The sequence below is a fragment of the Globicephala melas genome, chromosome 8 (assembly GCF_963455315.2).
Source record: "Globicephala melas chromosome 8, mGloMel1.2, whole genome shotgun sequence".
NCBI classification, from domain to species: domain Eukaryota; kingdom Metazoa; phylum Chordata; class Mammalia; order Artiodactyla; family Delphinidae; genus Globicephala; species Globicephala melas.
This window is the reverse complement of record NC_083321.1, coordinates 58,724,416-58,748,845: the sequence shown is the minus strand read 5'-3', so window position 1 is coordinate 58,748,845 and position 24,430 is coordinate 58,724,416. Positions and strand designations below refer to the sequence as shown.

Genomic DNA, 24,430 nt, shown 5'->3' with positions numbered 1-24,430 from the left:
TTTAATAAAGCAGAAAAAAAGTTGATTGTCTCAGTTCCCATTTTTTAGCAGATTAAATTTGCCCTATAAAGGTTCAAGGTAAGACAGAGGCCAAGATTTCCAACTCGAAAACTCTTATTAGCCATATGTAAACATGGCTATTTATATATTTGTATAATATCAAATGTAATTATTTTATCCCTATATACATAACATATGTAGTTCTCCAGTAGCCACCACTGCTTTTCCACTTATCCTCACTTTTTAATGTTTCTTGAAACCTCCTCTCCACTATAGCCTGACCACTCTCATGATTTCCTTTCTAATTTTTGTGTTTGCTTGTTATATTTTTAATCCCCTTCCTATGCAATTTTGTTTGGTTTAATACAGGAAAACAGTAAAAGAAAATGTCCTGACCCTCAAACTTAGGATAGGTGTCTTAGTTTCATTTCTGCTTTTTACCTATTTTTGTAAAATTCACTCTGATTCTCTAGGTGTCTTATCATCGTCCATACATTCAGAATGACAACTCTGTCCACCTCACACTGAAGTTGTGAAGATTAAATCAGGCAATGGACTGGTGTTGGTGAGTGAACTGTGTGACTTCAAACATGCCTTCCTTCCACTGTGCAGTCCTGCCTCTTTCATAGATTATCACATTTTTATGTGGGAAGCCTGTATTAACGCTATTGTGGTAAAACTACCTTTGATTCAGCAAATATTCACTGGGGCCCTGTTCTGTGCCAGGTGCTAATTTAGGTGTTGGGGATATAGTAGTGAACAAACAGAAAAGTTTGCTTTGCTTCTGTTAAAAAACAAATTTCAACTGAGTAAATTTTAAAGATCATATTGGCTTTATTCAGTGATTCATGAATTAGGCAGCATACAATCTAGCTGATAGAAAGGAGCCCAAAAGAGCTGTACAAGGCAAGACATTTTACAGGCAGAAGGGAGCAGGAACAAGGAAGAGTACTAGGGTGAAAAGCAGATTGGTTATTGTACAGTAACTTTCCTTATAGGGAATGGGGCAGATTTATCAGGCAGATTACCTAACTAATGCTAATCAAGAGATTCCTGGCTGACTAGTTTAAGATTCCATTTGCGGGATAGCTGAAACTAATTAAGTCAAGTCTTGGTTTGGTGACATGGGTTTTAGCATAAGTAACTCCATATTGGGCCAGTTATCTTTAACACTTGAAGCAACAAAGTAGAGGTGAAGAAACAACACTGAATGTGTAGCAAAATAAAGAAAAAGATAATTTCATGTAGTGATAAGTGCTATGAGGTCATTGCAACAGGGTGATGTGACAGAGAGGGCCTAGAAGGAAGAAGAGTTAGAATACTACCCTGAGATATTGATAACCGTGTAGTGTAACCTGAAGTTAATTTTTGGATAAGTTTTCGTTGTTGTAAACTAAAACTTTTATTCCCTTTCATTTATTAAAATTGAATGTAGGCATAGTGTAATTTTCTTTTTAATTTGGTTGTTTTTTGATATTTCTTATGCAGGATTAGGAAAGTGCACTTTAAAAAATTCTTTAAAATTAGGTAGTCTCATTCCCAGTTCTGTTCTATTCCTATTCAAACTCTCAGATTTTTTATTTATACATTTGGGAAAACTTTAACTTGCAAAATGCCTAGCATGAAACCAATATTTGACAAAGGTTTGTTTCCTTCATTTTATGTCCTTAAATTTCATGGGTCCCTAAATTTTTTTATTCCTTAGTTTTCACGGGTCCCTAACATTCTATGATATATAGTGCCATCTCCTATCTAATACACGAATCCATTCTAAAATCTTCCATTTATTTCAATTCCAAAGCCATGCTTACTCATGGCCATTCAATCTCTGTTTTAATATATTCACTGATAAGAGAAAACACATTTCTTATAACTTCTATTCAGTCCATTGTGTCTTGTTTGAGAATGGGAATAGGATAGGCATAATATGGATTAGAATCATTAATTGAAGTAGGATAGATTATTAATACACATTATTAGAATTTATACTATATTATGAATACAAAATATTATATAATGTTATTAAAATACTAATTGGATATAGTATTACAGGTTTTTATTATTGTTTCCCAATTCTTTAAATGATATTTTCCACTATTTAAAGAGACAAGTGTTTCTGATGGGATTAATGGTGAAACACAGGTGAGACGCTAAGGAGAAAAGAAGCTCATTTCTTTGTGAAAAATCTATTGTTTTAGTAACGGCTGTATTTGAAAACCCTGACAGCCAGTTCCTTTATTCAAGAACATTTATTCTTATATGTTCTGCTGTCCCACAGCATAAAAATTACCTATTGGGAGACATTGCTTCAGGCAATAATGAAACCATAAATCTGTTAGCCTCCGTTAAGGTCCCTGGAAATACACAAGAACTTTAGGGACTGTTGTTTCTCTGAAAAGTGTAAAATCATCATTTTTGTTGATATTCATTTAAATCAGGCAAGTTTCTCCACTTGGGGCAGGATTATTTTGATAGAACTAAATCATGAGGTCTCTAGTCCACAGCAGTTGGAGACACTTTGATTGAATAAAGCAATTATGTTCCGGAAAATAAGACTGCTTGACAAAGAGCATCTAAAATGCCTATTAGATGGCGTTTGCATTTGGAGATCACTTGTACTCTAGGCAAGCAATGATGCTCTGACCATTTGATTTCTTTTTTCTTTTTTTTCTAACTGGCAAACCTCTAGAAGAGATTATGTGGAAGAGATATAGAGGTAGTGTACATGTCTCCTTACTGCTTCTTAATTTCCCTAATAAAAGATGGCTATTTTTCTTTTATTAAAATGGGAAAACTTACAACTCCACAAGCAGGAATAGAAATATAGGGAATTAGATTGATTTATAATGTTGCACCATATGGGAAACAGTATTGGCTTGGAATTAGAAAAACTGGGTTCAGATTAGCTTTCTAACCTTTATTAGCTATGGGAAATTCTGGCCTGCCTGAGCCTGTTTTCTCACCTATGGGGAAAAAAAAAAGTAAGAGTCACCTTTTACCCAATGGAAGAATTGCTACATCACTGCTCATTGATTCTTTTGTATCAAGACTCTGAAAACAGTCTTTAGGCTCAAGGAAGCCTAAGAATACTTCTTCCTTTGGATAGGACTAAGTACGTAGCCTATATTTATTATAATTTTGAATCTGCTTTTAACTTTCTATCCTTTTGAGTGTTTCTTTATCCATAATTGTTCAGAAAGTGTTCCAAAGAATGCTCGAAGCCTGTCTCTTTAGTCTTAGTTTAGATAGGTTCATTTAATTTTAAAGATATTCTGTTATTAGTTATGACAGAGGTACAAGGGGTGATAAATGAAGGAAATAGTAAATATGAAAGAGTTTATAAAGTCAGAAGAGATTTGATATTTATTGAGCGTCTACTGTATTTGTACCTCCTTTTACTCTTTACAGTAATTCTATGAGATGGTTTTGGAAAAACAGAGGACTAAGAGTTAGGTGACTTGTCTAAAGTAAGACATATACAGTGGAAAGATGGAATCTGAATTCAAGTTTTTCTGAAGACAAAGACCGTGTGTATTATATTATACCATTTTGCCCAGTGGGAATGGCAATTTCATGATCTTTTGTAATTATAACCTTTACTGCTTATGGCTTTATACTCTTTTATTCCTCAGGGTATAATCAACTAGACTGCTAGTCTCTTCTCTAGATCCGAATGAACCATTCCTTCTTTATTCCTACTCCCAAGCCTGTGGTTCATCAGAATGATATAGTGTAAAATACTAGCAATAAGACAGACCTCAGTTGGACTTCTGGTTCTGGTACTTACTAATTGTGAATTTTGGGGTCACCTGGCTCAATCAATCTGATAGGCAGTTTTCTTTTCTATAAACTTCTGACAGTATTTAGCTTGCAAGAGTTTTCACCAATATTAAATGAGTTAATGTACATAAATTGTCTAGCCTGCACATATATATAAAAATACATATTAGTGATGGTGGAAATGTGCCCAAATGGGAACACACCGAGGTGTGAGAACATGCCCTTGTTTAAGCATAAAAAAATTGTGGGATTTGAATTATTTGCTCCCACAATTGAGTCACTTGGTCCTGCAAGAACTTTGGATGGCTACACGTAAGACTGCTGCTTGGCTCATGGACAAGATGATCATGGCTATGTCCTGGTCATTTATACTACTGAGCATGCATTTGACATGTGTTATTTCAGTCTTGTACTGAAGAGTTAAGCTTGAATTTTGAAACTTTAAAAACATCTTCCTTAGATGCACGTAAATTCCTGATGAAAACAATTCCTGGTAAGCTTTTATTCTTCCTCAGGACTTTGTATGGTTAAAGTCTCCAGAATTAAGTTGAAAGTTGATTCCACAAACATGAAGCCCTTGAAGTTACAAGATAGGGACAACATGTATATTGGTTTCATCCAATATTCCAAATACTGTGTATATTAGTTAGGGTCCAGGCAGGTTATAGAAACCATACAGGTTATTTTAGCAGAGAGAATTTAACATAGACAATTGGATAAACAAGTATGGAAAACTGAAAAGGCAAAAATGAAACACTGACTAGGGAAAACTGAGGTCTCTCCAAGCCCCAGTTTTCTCATCTTTGAAAAGAAAATAGTAACAGCTACTGTGTGCCCATTGGAGGGCTGCCAGGCTGGAAGGCTGCTCATTGGCCCCCTGTGTATTAAGTCTCTGAAACCTTTATTTATGTTCAGGGGAGTCCACACATGAATACCTCTTACTTTGTACAGGTCATAAATCTCAGCCTATATCCATTACCTTTTTGAATCAGCTTCCACTTTTCTCTTTTTCTAAATGCCTTTTCATAGAGATAACATAGAGGTAATCACTGAATGAGGCAACTACCAGCTCTAAGGCTTGTGAAACAATGGGAAAAGTTTAGGATTATTGGGACTTAAAAGCTTATGACACATATTTCTGAGGAGGCAGTGCTTCCTAGTCATTGGTCTTTAAGGATTTGAAAATAGCCTGCTTACCCTCGATAGAATTATTTTGTGAAAACTCCTGTGTTACTTTTTAGAAAGTTAAACAAGAGCAAGAGTTGGGGCAGGCATGGAAAATTTCACAAAGGAGGAAGAACTTCAAGTGGGGAAACATAAAGAAAGAAACAAGGGTGGACAAGTGAAAGGACAAATGACAGCAAAACCATGGGACTCAGAGTGAGCATGATGTGACGGAGATGGAAGTAGAAGAAATGGAGATGACTGAAATGAGATTGAGTTAACTGAGCGGAAACAAACTAGGGAAGGTTTGGAAACCCCAATATCTTTCACATCCTGGGGTCCATGGACTACAGGAGATATCAAAGCGGGAATATGCTTGTTCTAGATAACTTACATGGCCTATTTTTACTGGATTTATGGACTTAACTAATCAGTTTGGTTCAAGTGGACACAGGGTCACAGGAAATTGTTTTGATGAGCTGTACAAAAGACTAGATTTGCCATTCTCTGGGAAGCACCTGTAGTGTGTCACAAGAAATTCAGGTTTAGGGGATTTCAAATTTTGCTTTATCTTTTATCTGAGTCACTGAGGACACAAGTATAAAGTTTCATAATTTAGTAGTCTCCTTTTGGCTAGGAAATAAATGATTTAATTTTTATTTTATTTATTTTTTTAGAAGATGTTGGGGGTAGGAGTTTATTAATTTATTTTTGCTGTGTTGGGTCTTCGTTTCTGTGCAAGGGCTTTCTCTAGTTATGGCAAGTGGGGGCCACTCTTCATCACGGTGCGTGGGCCTCTCACTATCGTGGCCTCTTGTTGCGGAGCTCAGGCTCCAAAAGTGCAGGCTCAGCAGTTGTTGCTCATGGGCCTAGCTGCTCCGTGGCATGTGGGATCCTCCCAGATCAGGGCTCAAACCCGTGTCCCCTGCATTAGCAGGCAGATCCTCAACCACTGCGCCACCAGGGAAGCCTGGAAATAAATGATTGATTATCACTTTGAGTGAGTTGGATAAAAATCCAAACAAAAAGTTCATTGAAAGGACTACATGGGGGAAATCTTTATGTTTGAGAGGTAAATTTCCATTATTTAATAGTCAGACCAAATTACAATTCCTCATCCCAGCTACCTCATCATCCAGAGAGGCTGGATGGTCTAAAAGCAGCTCCATGTGTTATAAAGATCTCTCATGCTTGGTTTATCAGGGTCAGTGACCTCAGGGTAGAATCTTAGAAGCTTAAGGGGCTCTGTGGCTTAAGAAGGTCACTCTTTGGTACATCCTTTTTTAAGATAGATAGTATATCTAGTGAACATTGTTGTCATTGCTCATATAATTCATAAATTTAAATATAAACTGCATAAATCAAAATCCCTTAAACATTTAGATAGTAAATATAAAATTAGTCATTTCATAACAGTTCAATAAAGTCATAAATCTAGCATAAAAAATTATTTTAAATGCTCCAAATGCCTTATATACACAAAACATTATAGTTATTAAAATTTATTAGGGGCTTCCCTGGTGGCACGGTGGTAGAAAGTCCGCCTGCCGATGCAGGGGACACGGGTTCGTGCCCCGGTCCGGGAGTATCCCACATGCCGCGGAGTGGCTGGGCCCGTGAGCCATGGCCACTGAGCCTGCGCATCTGGAGCCTGTGCTCCGCAACGGGAGAGGCCACAACAGTGAGAGGCCCGTGTACTGCAAAAAAAAAAAAAAAAAAAAAAAAAAAAAAGTCACAGGCTGGAGTCTGTGTTGAGCTCTGTTTCTTTTAAAAAAATAAAAAATTAGCGAACCTACCTCAAAACATCAATCCCATGGTTTTGTCACATTATTATCTCTATACAAATTTATTTGATATAAACTTACTTGATATATTCCTGGTTATGGTTTTATTCATTTATGGACAATAATTTTATCAATCTGAAAGTCAAGCAATATAAACTAGCTGGTATTGCAGATTTTATTAACCTATTCATTCCTCATTTGTCAAGGGATTTGGTTACATCTTCTAAGTAGATTGAGACCTGAGTCAGTGTTTATTGGGTTGGGACTCTTCTCAAACAAAACTTTGTTAAATAAGTGGTATGTTCCAAGACTATGCGTTAGAATGTGGTGCTGACCCAGCTTTTCCTCCAAGTCACTGATATATTGGTTACAGAGTGATCCACCTCAGTTCACGGTTTACTTGACTGTGCCCTATTATCACTGCATAATTAGTAGGATATCCAGAAGTTTCATGCCTCAGGAGATTAAGGAATGAGTTTATATAGACAATTTTCTATTAAGGTTATGCAGATAATCTTATCATTTCGTCACAGGTTGTTGGATTCTATATGACTTACTGTTCTCTGAAATCACCCTTTTTGTTAAAACATATAAAAAATACATACTACAATTTTTAAATATTACGTGTATTTAAATGAAATCAGCATTCCTGAATTATTAAAACTAATTACTTACCATGGTTTGATGTACTTGCCCTACTTTAAAATTTTCATACTAAATTTTATTTAAAATTTTACATATTTGATATAAGTACAATTTCATGTTTTTTTCACATATTCAACTCAATTTTATTATTATAATTATCTTTTGGATGCATAAATTAAATTATTACAACATATATTGGAAACCTCATTTAGTTAAAAACTTTGCCTTTTAAGATACCACTCAGAAAATTTTAAAAACATCTTTGATTTCTGGCAGCAGCAAGCTATTTCATCTTGATTTTTTTCCTATTTCAATGCATGAGATCGTCTCCAGAAAGTCTCAATTCCTTTGAAAGGAAAATATTTTTAAAGACCAACTTCAGGATACTATGAAAAGTTACCATACTGTTCTACATATGCCAGACATTATTGAGAGATCTAGAAAATAATGATCATTAAGGTCATGAGTTCATATTGATTTTCTAGTTTAACCACAAAATTAGTGTTATTTTTCAAAAACTTATTCTAACATGAATATACACTTCAACATACCTAGGTGAAAAGTCACTGTGTTCTCTCCATTATCTTCTAGGCTCAGAACCCTTCTTTTGCCAGCACAGTGTGAACAAAGCCATCTCACTGGGACTGATTCCCAGTCACTAAGCTCATAATGCTAATAAAAAAATTCTAATATAAAGAGGTCAATATGGATGGGCACTTGCCCACGCAGACAGACATAGAACGGAAGCCAGGTCAAAACCAGCAATCTGTTTGGTGAGTATGGAATCAAAATGAGCATAATTAGTTCTGTTAGATATTTCAGGATGACATATTCATTAATCTAGGCCCACAGCAGAGTTGTTCTTGCCAATAGAAGGACCATAGATAAAAGAAAGACTACAAACTTTTAGACATATCTAGAATGGCCACTGCCAAAATTAGCAGAGGGATCAAGAATCAATAGCCAAGAGGAACTGATAATATACTTGATAATGTCAATAATGACAAATGTGCAAAAAGAAAAAAAAGTAAAATAGTATAACTCAAAAAGAAAGACAGATAACCAACAAGGACCTACTATATAGCACAGGGGACTATACTCAATATTTTGTAACAACCAATAAGGGAAAAGAATACCCAAAAAATACATATATATGTTTGTATACCTGAATCACTTTGCTGTACACCTGAAACTATCACAATCTCACCTATACTTCACTTAAGAAAAAGGAAGAGATCGACAGGAAAACAAAAATGTGATTCAACAATTCTTCTACAACCTGGCCCCAACACAAGAAACTTCCTTATCTTAGCACTTAGGGAAAGGATCCTTAAATGAGTCTGCAATATTGATTGCATGATCAAGAAGAAATCTTCTGGTTATGGGATATATGTGAATGGAAGCTTAAAGATCTTGGAGTTTATCATATTTGGCTGAAAGCATGCAACCCACTTTAAAAATCCAGAGAGAATAAAAACAGGAATTTTCTGGACAAGTCTCATTTGTTACAACGTCCCATTGTTAATGGTTTTTTTTTTTTTTTTTCATTTCAGATGCATGAGGTTATCACAACAGTAAAATTAACATATAGTGGATAACTGGAAGGTATGAAGGGTGCTTGCTAACCTGTGACCAAGAAAGTAGACAGGCCAGCTGAATATGATTTTTACTTATTTATTCAATAATTAACTAAAGTATTATCACTTCTTCATTTGTTTGTTGGCATTTATTCACTTGTATAAATAAGTCATGGGGCATTTCTTTAATGAGCTCACAAGCTAGGAAGCATGAATAATCTATTCAATGATGAATGCTCCATCATAGGTTGGATAATAGGTATATGTTTTTACAAGGTAGGAGAGAGGCACAAAGAAGAAATTACTAAAATTGGTAAAATGAGTCAGAGCAGGTTTCACGGAATAGTGGATATTTGAATTGTAACTTGAAAGAAAATTAGGAGTTAGCCAATATAGCAAAAAGCAAGGGGAATTCCAGGTATGGAAACAAACTATGGCATGGTTGAGTGTATGTAAGTTGTGATTTGAATGGGTAGTTCTGTGTACAGAAAGGACAAGAGGGAGAGGAAGCTGCAGAGGAAGACAGAAGTAAGGGTTTGAAGACTTAGCAAAGTGTACTGATGATCAACAGTTAAAATAAAAATTATCCAAACTTCTAAACTTTCCAGTGATTAGATAGGTAGAGAAAAGACAACAATCCTAAATATTTACACAATGTTCACCTCATAGTTGACAGAGAGCTTTAACATAATTTAAGTTCCTAATAAAATGTCATGACTTGGGGGAAGGTAGAGAATTGTTTAATCTGTTAGATGAAGCGATTGTTGCCCAGATTCAAGTGAGGTATTCAACTTCATGTGGTGAGAGGGTGACCCATGAAAATTGTTTAGATCATCTGACAATAGATCCTAGTACTGCCACCACTTTAGTATACCCACTACCACCATCTGTAGGCTCTTGAGAATTTTAAAATTTGTGTGGAAACATAAAATTTTTTAAATTTTTGGTTCTAGTTCTTTGAAAAATGCCATTGATAATTTGGTAGGGATTGCACAGAATCTGTAGATTGCCTTGCAATCCCTATCAAATTACCAATGGCATTTTTTACAGAATTAGAACTAAAAATTTAAAAATTTGTACGGAAACACAAAAGACCTCAAATAGCCAAAGCAGTCCTGAAAAAGAAAAACTACAACCCACAGAATGGGATAGAATATTTGCAAATGAAGTGACCAACAAGGGAGTAATCTCCAAAATATACAAACTGCTCATGCAGCTCTGTATCAAAAACAAACAAACAACCCAATCAAAAAGTGGGCAGAAGATCTAAATAGATATTTTTCCAAAGAAAACATGCAGCTGGCCAATAGGCACATGAAAAGATGCTCAACATAGCTAGTTATTAGAGAAAGGCAAATCAAAACCACAATGAGGTAATCAGCTCACACCAGTCAGAAAAGCCATCATCAAAAAGCCTACAAACAATAAATGCTGGAGAGGGTGTGGAGAAAAGGGAACCCTGCTACACTGCTGGTGGGAATGTAAATTGATACAGCCACTATGGAGAACAGTATGGAGCTTCCTTAAACTAAAAATAGAGCTACCATATGATCCAGCAATCCCACCCCTGGGTATATATCAAGAGAAAAACATAATTTGAAAAGACGCATGCACCTCAGTGTTCATTGCAGCGCTGTTTACAATAGCCAAGACATGGAAGCAACCTAAAATGTACATCAACAGAGGAATGGATAAAGATGTGGTACATACATACAATGGAATACCACTCAGCCATAAAAAAGAATGAAATAATGCCATTTACAGCAACATGGATGGACCTAGAGATTATCATACTAAATGAAGCAAGTCAGAGAAAGACAAATATCATATGATAGCACTCATATGTGGAATCTAATTTTCTTTAAAATGAGACAAATGAACTTATTTACAAAACAGAAACAGACTTACAGATATCAAAAACAAACTTATGGTTACCAAAGGGGAAATGTGTGGGTGGGAGGAGGGATAAATCAGAAGCTTGGGATTAACACACACACACTACTATATATAAGATAGATAACCATCAAGGACCTACTGTAGAGCACAGGGAACTTCACTCAATATCTTGTAGTAACCTATAATGGAAAAGAATCTAAAAAATAATACATATATGTATAACTGAATCACTTTGCTGTACACCTGAAACTAACACAACATTGTGAATCAACTATACTCCAATAAAATTTTTTTAAAAATAATAAAAAGTTTATTTTAGAGCTTAAATTTTGCTGATTTAGGTGTGAATTTTACCCTTATTGCTCCCCATTTTCTTTTAGTACAATCAGCCATCTGGTTGTAACATTCCAGGATTAAGCCTCTCTCTGACTTGCCCTTCTGCATGTACAGCAGTTATTGTCTATTTGAGTTACCTGTAACTCATCAAACAACTAGTTGTTTATTGTTTACGTGTGTGTGTCTATGACATAGCTTTACAACAGTACAAGTGTAGCTTAGAAATGGACCTTTGGTAAGCTTCATTTCATCGTTTCTCACAGGTAACTCAGGAATCTGCAAAACATGTCTTTTTTGTCATCTTAGATACTTAAACCTTCTGACTAAGCTGGCACAGCTGGAAGCAGCAAGGAAACTGAGAAAGTGGATTTGAGTGTCTCATATTTGGCTGAATATTTAGTTAGACCATATTTATGTCACCTATGTCCCAATGGGTAACTTTGGCACATATGGTGTCTTAGTCCATCAGGCTGCTATAACATAGCAGTACCATAGACTGGGTAGCTTATAAACAACAGAACTTATTTCTCACAACTCTGGAGGCCTCTGGGACAACATCAAGCACACTAATATTTGCATTAGAGGTGGCACAGAAGGAGAAGAGAAAAAGGGCCTAAGAAAATATTTGAAGAGATCATAGCTGAAAATTTCCCTAACCTGGAAAAGGAAAGAGTCACCCAGGTTCAGGAAGTACAGAGTCCCATACAGGATTAACCCAAAGAGGGACACACTGTAATCAAAATGACAAAAATTAAAGATAAAGATACTAAAAGCATCAAGGGAAAATCAACAAATAGCATACAAGGGAACTCCCTTATAAAGACTATCAGTTGATTTTTCAGCAAAAACTCTAGTCCAGAAGTGAGTGGCATGATATATTTAAAGAAATGAAAGGGAAAAACCTACAACCAAGAATACTCTACCCAGCAAGTCGCTCATTCAGATTTGATGGCGAAATCAAAAGCTTTACAGACACGCAAAAGCTAAAAGACTTCAAACCACCAAACCAGCGTTAACACCAAATATTAAAGGAACTTCTCTGGATAAAAAAGAAAAGGCCACAACTAGAGACAAGAAAATTACAGAATGAAAAAGCTCACTGGTAAAGGCAACCATACAGAAATGGTAGGAAATTATCCACACACAAAGCTGGTAGGGAGGTTAAAAGAAAAAAGGAGTAAAATCGTCTGTATCCACAATAAGCAGTTAAGGGATACAGAAAACAGTTGTAAAATATGACATCAAAAAACAGTAATTGTGAGGTAAGAAGAGTACCAATGCAGGGTATTTAAAATGTATTTGAAATGAAGGGATCAGCAACTTAAAACAATCATATATATATGTAGACTGCTATACAAAAACCTCAAGGTAACCACAAACCAAAAATCTATAATATATATACACACACAAAAAAGGAATCCAAACATAACACTAAAGATAGTCATCAAATCACAAGAGAACAAAAGAAGAAATGGAAAAAAGAAAAAGACATACAAAAACAAATCCAAAACAATTAACAAATGCCAATAAGAACATACATATTGACAACTACCTTAAATATTTATGGACTAAATGCTTCAACCAAAAGACACAGACTAGCTGAATGGATACAAAACATGACCCATATATATGCTGCCTATAAGAGACTCACTTCAGATCTAGAGACAAATACAGACTGAAAGTGAGGGGATGGAAAAAGATATTTCACCAAATGGAAATCAAAAGAAAGCCAGAAGAGCAATACTTATATCAGACAAAACAGACTTTAAAATAAAGACTGTTACAAGAGAAGAAGGATACTGTGTCATGGTCAAGGAATCAATCCAAGAAAAATATATAGCAGTTGTAAATATATATCCACCCTACATAAGAGCAACTCAATATATAAGGCAAATATAAACAGACATAAAAGGAGAAGTCAACAGTAACACAATAATGGTAGTGGACTTTAACACCCCACTTACATCAATGGACAGATAATCCAGACAGAAAACCAATAAGGAAACACAGGTCTTAAACAACACATTAAAACAAATGGACTTCATTGATATTTATAGAGCATTCCACCCAAAAGCAGCAGAATCCACATTCTTTCCAAGTGCACATGGAACATTCTCTAGGACAGATCACATGCTAGGCCAAAAACCACACCTTGGTAAATTTAAGAAAATTGAAATCATATCAAGCATCTTTTCTGACCACAATGCTATGAGTCTATCAATTACAAGAAAAAAATGCAAAAAACACAAACACATGGAGGCTAAACATGCTACTAAACAACCAGTGGATCACTGAAGAAATCTAAGGGGAAATAAAAAAATACCTAGAGACAAATGAAAACAAAAACACAATGATCCAAAGCCTATGGGATGTAGCAAAAGCGGTCCCAACAGGGAAGTTTATAATGATACAAGACTACATCAGGAAACAAGAAAAATCTCAAATAAACAAACTAACCATACACCTAAAGCAACTAGAGAAAGAAGAACAAACAAAATCCAAAGTTAGTAGAAGGAAAGTAATCATAAAGATCAGAGCAGAAATAAATGAAACAGAGACAGAAAAAAAATAGAAAAGGTTGATAAAACTAAAAGCTGGTTCTTTGAAAAGGTAAACAACATTGAAAAACCTTTAGTCAGACTCATTAAGAAAAAAAGGGAGAGTGCCCAAATCAATAAAATCAGAAATGAAAAAGGAGAAGTTACAATTAACACCATAGAAACACAAAGGAAAATAAAAGACTACTATGAGAACTACACACCAAATATACACCAATATAACAAACAGCTAAGAATAAATGGACAAATTCTTAGAAAGCTACAATCTACTAAGACTGAACCAGAAGGAAATATGAACAGACACATTACCAGTACCAAAATTGAATCAGTAGTTAAAAAACACCCTACAAACAAAAGTCCAGGATCAGATGGCTTCACAGGTTAAATTCTACCAAACATTTAGAGAAGAGTTAACACCTATCCTACTCAAAATATGCAAAAAAATTCAAGAGAAAGGAATACTTTTAAAATCATTCTACGAGGGCACAGTAACTTTGTTACTAAAACCAAACAAAGATAGCACATAACAAGAAACTTACAGGTCAGTATCACTGATGATTATAGATGCAAAAATCCTCAACAAAATACTAGCAAACTCCAACAATACATTAAAAGGATCATACACCATGATCAAGTGGGATTTATCCCAGGGATGCAAGGATTTTTCAATATCTGCAAACCAATCAATGTGAGACACCACATTAACAAATTGAAGAATAAAAACCATATGATCAACTCAATAGATGCAGAAAAAGCATTTGATAAAATTCAATGTGGATTTATGATTAAAAACTCTACAGAAAATGGGCAAAGAAGGAACATATCTCAACATAAAAGGCCATATATGACAGCTAACTTCATACTCAGTGGTGAAAAGCTGAAAGCATTCCCTCTAAGATCAGGAACAAAAAGATGCCCACTCTTGCCGCTTTTATTCATCACAGTTTTGGAAGTCCTAGCTACAGCAATCAGAGAAGAAAAGAATATAAAAGGAATCAGAATTGGAAATGAAGAAGTATAACTGTCACCATTTGCAGATGACATGATACTATACATAGAAAACCCTAAAGAGGCCAAAAGAAAACTACTAGAGTTCATCAGTGAATTCAGTAAAGTTGCAGGATACAAAATTAATATACAAAATTCTACCTCCTAGAGTAATGGAAACAAAAGCAAAAATAAAAAAATGTGACCTAATTAAACTTAACAGTTTTTGCACAGCAAAGGAAATCAACACAAAGAAAAGATAACCTATGGAATTGGACAAACTACTTGGGAACAATGCTACCAACAGCAATTAGTTTCCAAAAATTTACAAACAGGTTATACAGCTCAAAACAACAACCATTATAAACAACAACCCAGGGGCTTCCCTGGTGGCACAGTGGTTGAGAGTCCGCCTGCCAATGCAGGGGACATGGGTTCGTGCCCCGGTCCGGGAAGATCCCACGTGCCGCAGAGCGGCGGGGCCCGTGAGCCATGGCCGCTGAGCCTGCGTGTCCAGAGCCTGTGCTCCGCAGCGGGAGAGGCCACAACAGTAAGAGGCCCGCGTACCGCGAAAAAAAAAAAAAACCCAATCAAAAAATGGGCAGAAGACCTAAACAGACATTTCTCCAAAGAAGACTTAAATATGGCTAATAAACACATGAAAAGATGCTCAAGAATGCTAATTATTAGAAAAATGTAGATCAAAACTACAATGAGGTACCACCTCACAGCACCAGTCAGAATTGCCATCATTTAAAAAGTCTACAGGAGGACCTTCAAGATGGCAGAGCAGTAAGACGTGGAGATCACCTTCCTCCCCACAGATACATCAAAAATACATCTACGTGTGGAACAACTCCTAAAGAACACCTACCGAATGCTGGTAGAAGACCTGAGACTTCCCAAAAGGCAAGAAACTCCCCATGTACCTGGGTAGGGCAAAAGAAAAAATGAAAAACAGAGACAAAAGAATAGAGATGGGACCTGCACCTCTGGGAGGGAGCTGTGAAGTAGGAAAAGTTTCCACACACTAGGAAGCCCCTTCACTGGTGGAGACAGGGGTTGGGTGGGGTGGAAGCTTCGGAGCCACAGAAGACAGCGCAGCAACAGGGGTGCACAGGGCAAAGCAGAGAGATTCCCGCACAGAAGATCGGTGTCGACCAGCACTCACCAGCCTGAGACGCTTGTCTGCACACACGCCTGGCAGGTGGGGGCTGGGAGCTGAGACTCAGGCGTTGGAGTTCAGATCCCAGGGAGAGGATTGGGGTTGGCTGCGTGGAGACAGACTGAAGGGGGCTAGTGTGCCACAGCTAGCTAGGAGGGAATCCGGGAAAAATTCTGGAACTGCCAAAGAGGCAAGAGACCATTGTTTCGGGGTGCATGAGGAAAGGGGATTCAGAGCATGGCCTAAACAAGCTCCAGAGATAGGCGTGAGTGAAGCTATCAGCGCAGACACCAGAGATGGGCATGAAATGCTAAGGCTGCTGCTGCAGCCACCAAGAAGCCTGTGTGCAAGCACAGGTCACTATCCACACCTCCCCTCCTGGGAGGCTGTGCAGCCCGCCATGGCCAGGGTGCCAGGATCCAGGGACAACTTCCCTGGGAGAACACAGAGCGTGCCTCAAGCTGTTGCAATGTCATCCCCGTTTCTGCTCCCTCAGCTCGCCCCGTTTTCCATACGCCTACGTGAGTGAGCCATAGCCCCTAATCAGATGCTACTTTAACCCCGTCCTGTCTGGGTAGGGAACAGATGCCCTCAGGCAACCTACACTCAGAGGCGAGGCCAATTCCAAAGCTGAACCACAGGAGCTGTGTGAACAAAGAACAGAAATTGAAATTCCTCCCAGCAGCCTCAGGAACAGCAGATTAAATCTCCACAATCAACTTGATGTACCCTGCATCTGTGGAATACCTAAATAGACAACAAATCATCCCAAAATTGAGGTGGTGGACTTTGGGAGCAACTATAGACTTGGGGTTTGCTTTCTACATCTACTTTGTTTCTGGTTATATGTTTATCTTATTATTTAGAGCTTATTATCATTGGTAGATTTGTTTATTGATTTGGTTGCTCTCTTCCTTTTTATATATATATATATATATATTTTTTCCCTTTATCTCTTTTTGTGAGTGTGGATGTGCATGCTTCTTTGTGTGCTTTTGTCTGTATAGCTTTGCTTTACCTTTTATCCTAGGGTTCTGTCTGTCCTTTTTTTTTTTTTTTAGTATAGTTTTTAGTGCTTGTTATCATTGGTAGATTTGTTTATTGGTTTTGTTGCTCTCTCTTTCTTCCTTTTTTTAATTATTTTTTATTTTTAATAATAATTTTTTAACTTGTTATTTTAATAACTTTATTTCTTTTTCTTCCTTTCTTTTTTCTCCTTTTTCTTCTGAGCTGTGTGGCTGATAGGGTCTTGGGGCTCTGGCTGGTTGTCAGGACTGAGCCTGTTAGATGGGAGAGCCAGTCCAGGACATTGGTCCACCAGAGATCTCCCACCCCCACGTAATATTAATTGGCGAAAACTCTCCCAGAGATCTCCATCTCAATGCTAAGACCCAGCTCCACTCAACGACCAGCAAACTACACTGCTGGACACCACATGCCAAACAACTAGCAAGACAGGAACACAATCCCACCCATTAGCAGAGAGGCTGCCAAAAATCATAATATATTCAAAGATAAGCCAAACACACCACCAGACGTGGTCCTGCCCATCAGAAAGACAAGATCCAAACTCATCCACCAGAACACAGGCACCAGTCCACTCCACCAAGAAGCCTACACAACCCACTGAACCAACCTTACCCACTGGGGGCAGACACCAAAAGCAACGGGAACTATGAACGTGCAGCCTGAGAACAGGAGACCTCAAATGCAGTAAGTTAACTAAAATGAGAAGACAGAGAAATACACAGCAGATGAAGGCGCAAGGTAAAAACCCACGAGACCAAACGAAGAGGAAATAGGCAGTTTTCCTGAAAAAGAATTCAGAGTAATGATAGTAAAGATGATCCAAAATCTTGGAAGCAGAATGGAGAAAACACAAGAAATGCTTAACAAGGACCTAGAAGAATTAAAGAGCGAACACACAATGATGAACAACACAATAAATGAAATTAAAATTTCTCTAGAAGGAATCAATAGCAGAATAACTGAGGCAGAAGAACGGATAAGTGACCTGGAAGATAAAATAGTGGAAATAACTACCATAGAGCAGAATAAAGAAAAAAGAATGAAAAGAATTGAGGACAGTCTCAGAGACCTCTGGGAAAACAATAAACACACCAATATTCAAATTACAGGGGTTCCAGAAGAAGAAGAGAGAGAAAGGGACTGAGAAAATATTTGAAGAGATTATAGTTGAAAACTTCCCTAATATGAGAAAGGAAATAGTTAATCAAGTCCAGGAAGCACAGAGAGTCCCATACAGTATAAATCCAGGAGATACACGCCATGAAATATTTTAAACTATCAAAAAATAAATACAAAGAAAAAATATTAAAAGCAGCAAGGGAAAAGCAACAAATAACATACAAGGGAATCCCCATAAGGTTAACACCTGATTTCACAGCAGAAACTCTGCAAGCCTGAAGGGTGTGGCAGGACATATTTAAAGTGATGAAAGGAAAAAACCTACAACCAAGATTACTCTACCCAGTAAGGATTTCATTCAGATTTGATGGAGAAATTAAAACCTTTACAGACAAGCAAAAGCTAAGAGAATTCAGCACCACCAAACTGGCTTTACAACAAATGCAAAAGAAACTTCTCTAGGCGGGAAAAACGTGAGAAGGAAAACCTCTAAAAAGACAAAACAATTAAGAAAATAGTAACAGGTACATATCAATAATTACCTTAAATGTAAATGGATTAAATGCTCCAACCAAAAACACAGACTGAATGGATACAAAAACAAGACTCATATATATACTGGCTACAAGAGACCCATTTCAGACCTAGGGACACATACAGACTGTAAGTGAGGGGATTGAAGAAGATATTTCATGCAAATGGGAATCAAAAGAAAGCTGGAGTAGCAATTCTCATAGCAGACAAAGTAGACTTTAAAAGAAAGACTATTACAAGAGACAGAAGGACACTACATAATGACTAAGGGATCAATCCAAGAAGAAGATACAACAATTGTAAATATTTATGCACCCAGCATAGGAGCACCTCAATATATAAGGCAAATGTTAACAGCCATAAAAGAGGAAATTGACAGTAACACAATCATAGTAGGGGACGTTAACACCCCACTTTCACCAATGCACAGATCATCCAAAATGAAAATAAGGACACGCAAGCTTTAAATGACACATTAGCAAGATAGACTTAATTGATATTTATAGGAAATTCCATCCAAAAACAACAGAATATACTTTCTTCTCAAGTGCTCATGGAACATTCTCCAGGATAGATCATATCTTGGGTCAGAAATCAAGCCTTAGTAAATTTAAGGAAATTGAAATCAGATCATATATCTTTTATGACCACAACACTATGAGACTAGGTATCAATTACAGGAAGAAAAACTGTAAAAAATACAAACACATGGAGGCTAAACAATACACTACTAAATAACCAAGAGATCACTGAAGAAATCCAAGGGGAAATCAAAAAATACCTAGAAACAAATGACAATGAAAACACGATGACCCAAAACCTATGGAATGCACCAAAAGAAGTTCTAAGAGGGAAGTTTATAGCAATTCAGTCCTATCTCAAGAAACAAGAAAAATCTCAAATAAACAACCTAACCTTACACCTAAAGCAATTAGAGAAAGTAGAACAAATAAAAAACCAATGTTGGGCCTCCCTGGTGGCGCAGTGGTTGAGAGTCCGCCTGCCAATGCAGGGCACACAGGTTCGTGCTCCAGTCCAGGAGGATCCCACATGCCGCGGAGCGGCTGGGCCCATGAGCCGTGGCTGCTGCGCCTGCGCTTCCGGAGCCTGTGCTCCGCAACAGGAGAGGCCACAACAGTGAGAGGCCCACATACTGGGAAAAAAAAAAAAAAAAAAAAACAATGTTAGCAGAAGGAAAGAAATCATAAAAATCAGATCATAAATAAATGAAAAAAATGAAGGAAACAATAGCAAAGATCAATAAAAAGAAGTTGCTTCTTTGAGGAGATAAACAAAATTAATAAATTATTAGCCAGACTCATCAAGAAAAAAAGGGAAATGACTGAAATCAACAGAATTAGAAATGAAAAAGGAGAAGTAACAATGGACACTGCAGAAATACAAATGATCATGAGAGACTTCTACAAGCAACTATATGCCAATAAAATGGACAACCTGAAAGAAATGGACAAATTCTTAGAAAAGCACCACCTCCCGAGACTGAATCAGGAAGCAATAGAAAACATAAACAGACCAATCACAAGGACTGAAATTGAAACACTGATTAAAAATCTTCCAACACACAAAAGCCCAGGACCAGATGGCTTAAAAGGCGCATTCTAGCAAACATTTACAGAAGAGCTAACACCTATCCTCAAACTCTTCCAAAATATAGCAGAGGGAGAAACACTCCCAAACTCATTCTGTGAGGCCACCATCACTCTGATACCAAAACCAGACTAAGATGTCACAAAAAAAGAAAACTACAGGCCAATATCACTGATGAACATAGATGCAATACTCCTCAACAAAATACTAGCAAACAGAATCCAACGGCACATTAAAAGGATCACACACCATGATCAAGATGGGTTTATCCAAAGAATGCAAGGATTCTTCAATATATGCAAATCAATCAATTTGATACACCATATTAACAAATTAAAGGGTAAAAATCATATGATCATCTCAGTACATGCAGAAAAAGCTTTTTTTTTTTTTTTTTTTTGTGGTACGCGGGCATCTCACTGCCCGTGCCCTCTCCCGCTGCAGAGCATAGGCTCCGGACGTGCAGGCTCAGTGGCCATGGCCCACGGGCCCAGCTGCTCTGCGGCATGTGGGATCTTCCCGGACCGGGGCACGAACCCATGTCCCCTGCATCAGCAGGCAGACCCCCAACCACTGCACCACCAGGGAAGCCCCAGAAAAAGCTTTTGATATATTTCAAAACCCATTTAAGATAAAAACTCTCCAGAAAGTAGGCATAGAGGGAACTTACCTCAACATAATAAAGGCCGTATATAACAAACCCACAGCCAACATCGTTCTCAATGGTGAAAAACTGAAAGCATTTCCACTGAGATCAGGAACAAAACAAGGTTGCCCATGCTCACCACTATTATTCAACATAGTTTTGGAAGTTTTAGCAACAGCAATCAGAGAAGAAAAAGAAATAAAAGGAATCCAAATCGTAAAAGAAGAAGTAAAGCTGTCACTGTTTGCAGATGACATGATACTATACATAGAGAATCCTAAAGATGCCACCAGAAAACTTTTGGAGCTAATCAATGAATTTGGTAAAGTAGCAGGATACAAAATTAATGCACAGATATCTCATGCATTCCTATACACTAATGATGAAAAGTCTGAAACTGAAATTAAGGAAACACTCCCATTTACCATTGCAACAGAAATAATAAAATACCTAGGAATAAACCTACCTAAGGAGACAAAAGACCTATATGCAGAAAACTATAAGACACTGGTGAAAAAAATTAAAGATGATACAAACATGGATAAAAATACTATGTCCTTGGATTGGAAGAATCAATATTGTGAAAGTGACTATACACCCCAAAGCAATCTACAGATTCAATGCAATCCCTATCAAACTACTATTGGCATTTTTCACAGAATTAGAACAAAAAATTTCACAATTTTTATGGAAACACAGAAGACCCCGAATAGCCAAAGCAATCTTGAGAAGGAAAAACAGAGCTGGAAGAATCAGGCTTCCGGACTTCAGACTTTACCACAAGGCGACAGTCATCAAGACAGTACGGTACTGGCACAAAAACAGAAATATAAATCAATGGAACAGGATAGAAAGCTCAGAGATAAACCCATGCACGTATGGTCACCTTATCTTTGATAAAGGAGGCAAGAATATACAATGGGGAAAAGACAGCCTCTTCAATAAGTGGTGCTGGGAAAACTGGACAGCTACATGTAAATGAATAAAATTAGAACACTCCCTAACACCATACACAAATATAAACTCAAAATGGATTAAAGATCTAAATATAAGGCCACATACTATATAACTCTTAGAGGAAAATATAGGCAGAACACTCTATTTATTTATTTATGACATAAATCACAGCAAGATCCTTTTTGACCCTCCTCCTAGACAAATGGAAATAAAACCAAAAATAAACAAATGGGACCTAATGAAACTTCAAAGCTTTTGCACAGCAAAGGAAACCATAAGCAAGATGAAAAGACAACCCTCAGAATCAGAGAAAATATTTGCAAGCGAAGCAACTGGCAAAGGGTTAATCGCCAGTATATACAAGCAGCTCATGCAGCTCAATATCAAAAACACAAACACCCCAATTCAAGAATGGGCAGAAGATCTAATTAGACATTTCTCCAAAGAAGATATATAGATTGGCAACAAGCACATGAAAGGATGCTCAACATCACTAATCATTAGAGAAATGCAAATCAAAACTACAATGAGGTATCACCCCACACTGGTCAGAATGGCCATCATCAAAAAATCTACAAAAAATAAATGCTGGAGAGGGTCTGGAGAAAAGGGAACCTTCTTGCACTGTTGGTGGGAATGTAAATTGATACAGCCACTATGGAGAACAGTATGGAGTTTCCTTAAAAAACTAAAAATAGAACTACCATATGATCCAGCAATCCTACTACTCAGCATATACCCTGAGAAAACCATAATTCAAAAAGAGTCATGTACCACAATATTCATTGCAGCACTATTTACAATAGCCAGGACATGGAAGCAACCTGAGTGTCCATCGACAGATGAATGGATAAAGAAGATGTGGCACATATATACAATGGAATATTACTCGACCATAAAAGGAAACAAAATTGAGTTATTTGTAGTGAGGTGGATGGACCTAGGGGGTGTCATACAGAGTGAAGTAAGTCAGAACGATAAAAACAAATACCATATGCTAACACACACACACACACACACACACACACACACACATATATATGGATCTAAAAAAAAGAAAAAGGTTCTGAGGAACCTAGGGGCAGGACAGGAATAAAAATGCAGACGTAGAGAATGGACTTGAGTACACAGGGAGGGGGAAGGGTAAGCTGGAAGAAGTGAGAGAGTGATATGGACATATATACAATACCAAATGTAGAAGAGATAGCTAGTGGGAAGCAGCTGTGAAGCACAGGGGGATCAGCTCAGTGTTTTTGTGTTCACCTAGAGGAGTGGGGTAGGGAGGGTATGAGGGAGATGCAAGAGGGAGGAGATATGGGGATATATGTATAGGTATAGCTGATTCACCTTGTTATACAACAGAAACTAACACACCATTGTAAACAATTATATTCCAATGAAGATGCTAAAAAAAAGTCTACAAATAATAAAGTGTGGAGAAAAGGGAACCCTCCTACACTGTTGGTGGGAATGTAAATTGGTGCAGCCACTATGGAAAACAGTATGAAGTTTCCTTAAAAAAAGCAAAATAGAGTTACCATATGATATGGCAATCCCACTCCTGGGCATATATCCAGAAAGTTGAAAACCCTGATTTGAAAAGGTACATACACCCTAGTCTTCATAGCAGCACTATTTACAATAGCCAAGACATGGATGCAAGCTAAATGTCCATCAACAGATGAATGGATAACGATGTGTTATATATACACAATGGAATACTACTCAGCCATAAAAAAGAATGAAACGATGACATTTGCAGCAACATGGATGGACCTAGAGATTATCATACTAAATGAAATGGGTCAAAGAGAAATATCATATGAAATTACTCATATGTGGAATCTAAAAAAATGAGACAAATGAACTTATTTACAAAATAGAGACACACATCTAGAAATGAAACTTATCATTACCAAAGAGGAAAAGGGGGTAGGGATAAATTAGGGGTTTGGGATTAACAGATACACACTACTATACATAAAATAGATAAACAACAAGGACCTACTGTATAGCAGCAGGAACTATATTCAGTATCTTGTAATAACCTATAATGGAAAACAATCTGAAAAAAATACATATATATCTATATATATATCTGAATGACTTTTCATTATACCTAAAACACTGTAAATCAACCACACTTCAATAAAAAAAGAAGCTAACAGGATATGTTGTACAACACAGGGAATACAGCCAATAGCTTATAATAACTATAAATTGAGTATAACCTTAAAAATTGTTAATCACTGTGTTGTACACCTGAAACATAATATTGTACATCGACTATACCTCAATAAATAAATTTTTAAAAAGAGCATATAGCACTGCTTCCTACTTTTTACAGCACTCTCTATACAGATACATTTCCATATTTCTGCCACAAAGAAGCTTTATACTTTTTACTTTTTTCTGTTAAATTAGTTCTTTCAATTATATTATCATCTTCTAATGATGTCTCTAGTTTAACATAAAAGCTTTTGGAAAGCATTTTCCTATGCATCAGGTTGCTACTAGACAATAATTTATCCAAAAGGAAAAATTCTAAAATGCCAAAAAGGTTTTATATACAAAAATGTTCAATAAAATATTATTTATAATCATTGAAATTAGAAAAATAACATTATTGGATCATCTGTGCTCAA

General features: G+C 36.8%; 1 long non-coding RNA gene across 1 annotated transcript in view; it reads left to right on the top strand.

Annotated features, from left to right (window-relative positions):
* LOC132597765 (uncharacterized) overlaps positions 1-9,258 on the top strand; it is a 96,138-nt gene extending 86,880 nt beyond the window's left edge. The window contains exons 2-4 of the long non-coding RNA XR_009565048.1: positions 474-565; positions 7,965-8,146; positions 8,927-9,258. This is a non-coding gene — a long non-coding RNA (uncharacterized lncRNA). The remainder of the gene's footprint in view (positions 1-473; positions 566-7,964; positions 8,147-8,926) is intronic.
* Positions 9,259-24,430: the final 15,172 nt, after the last annotated feature.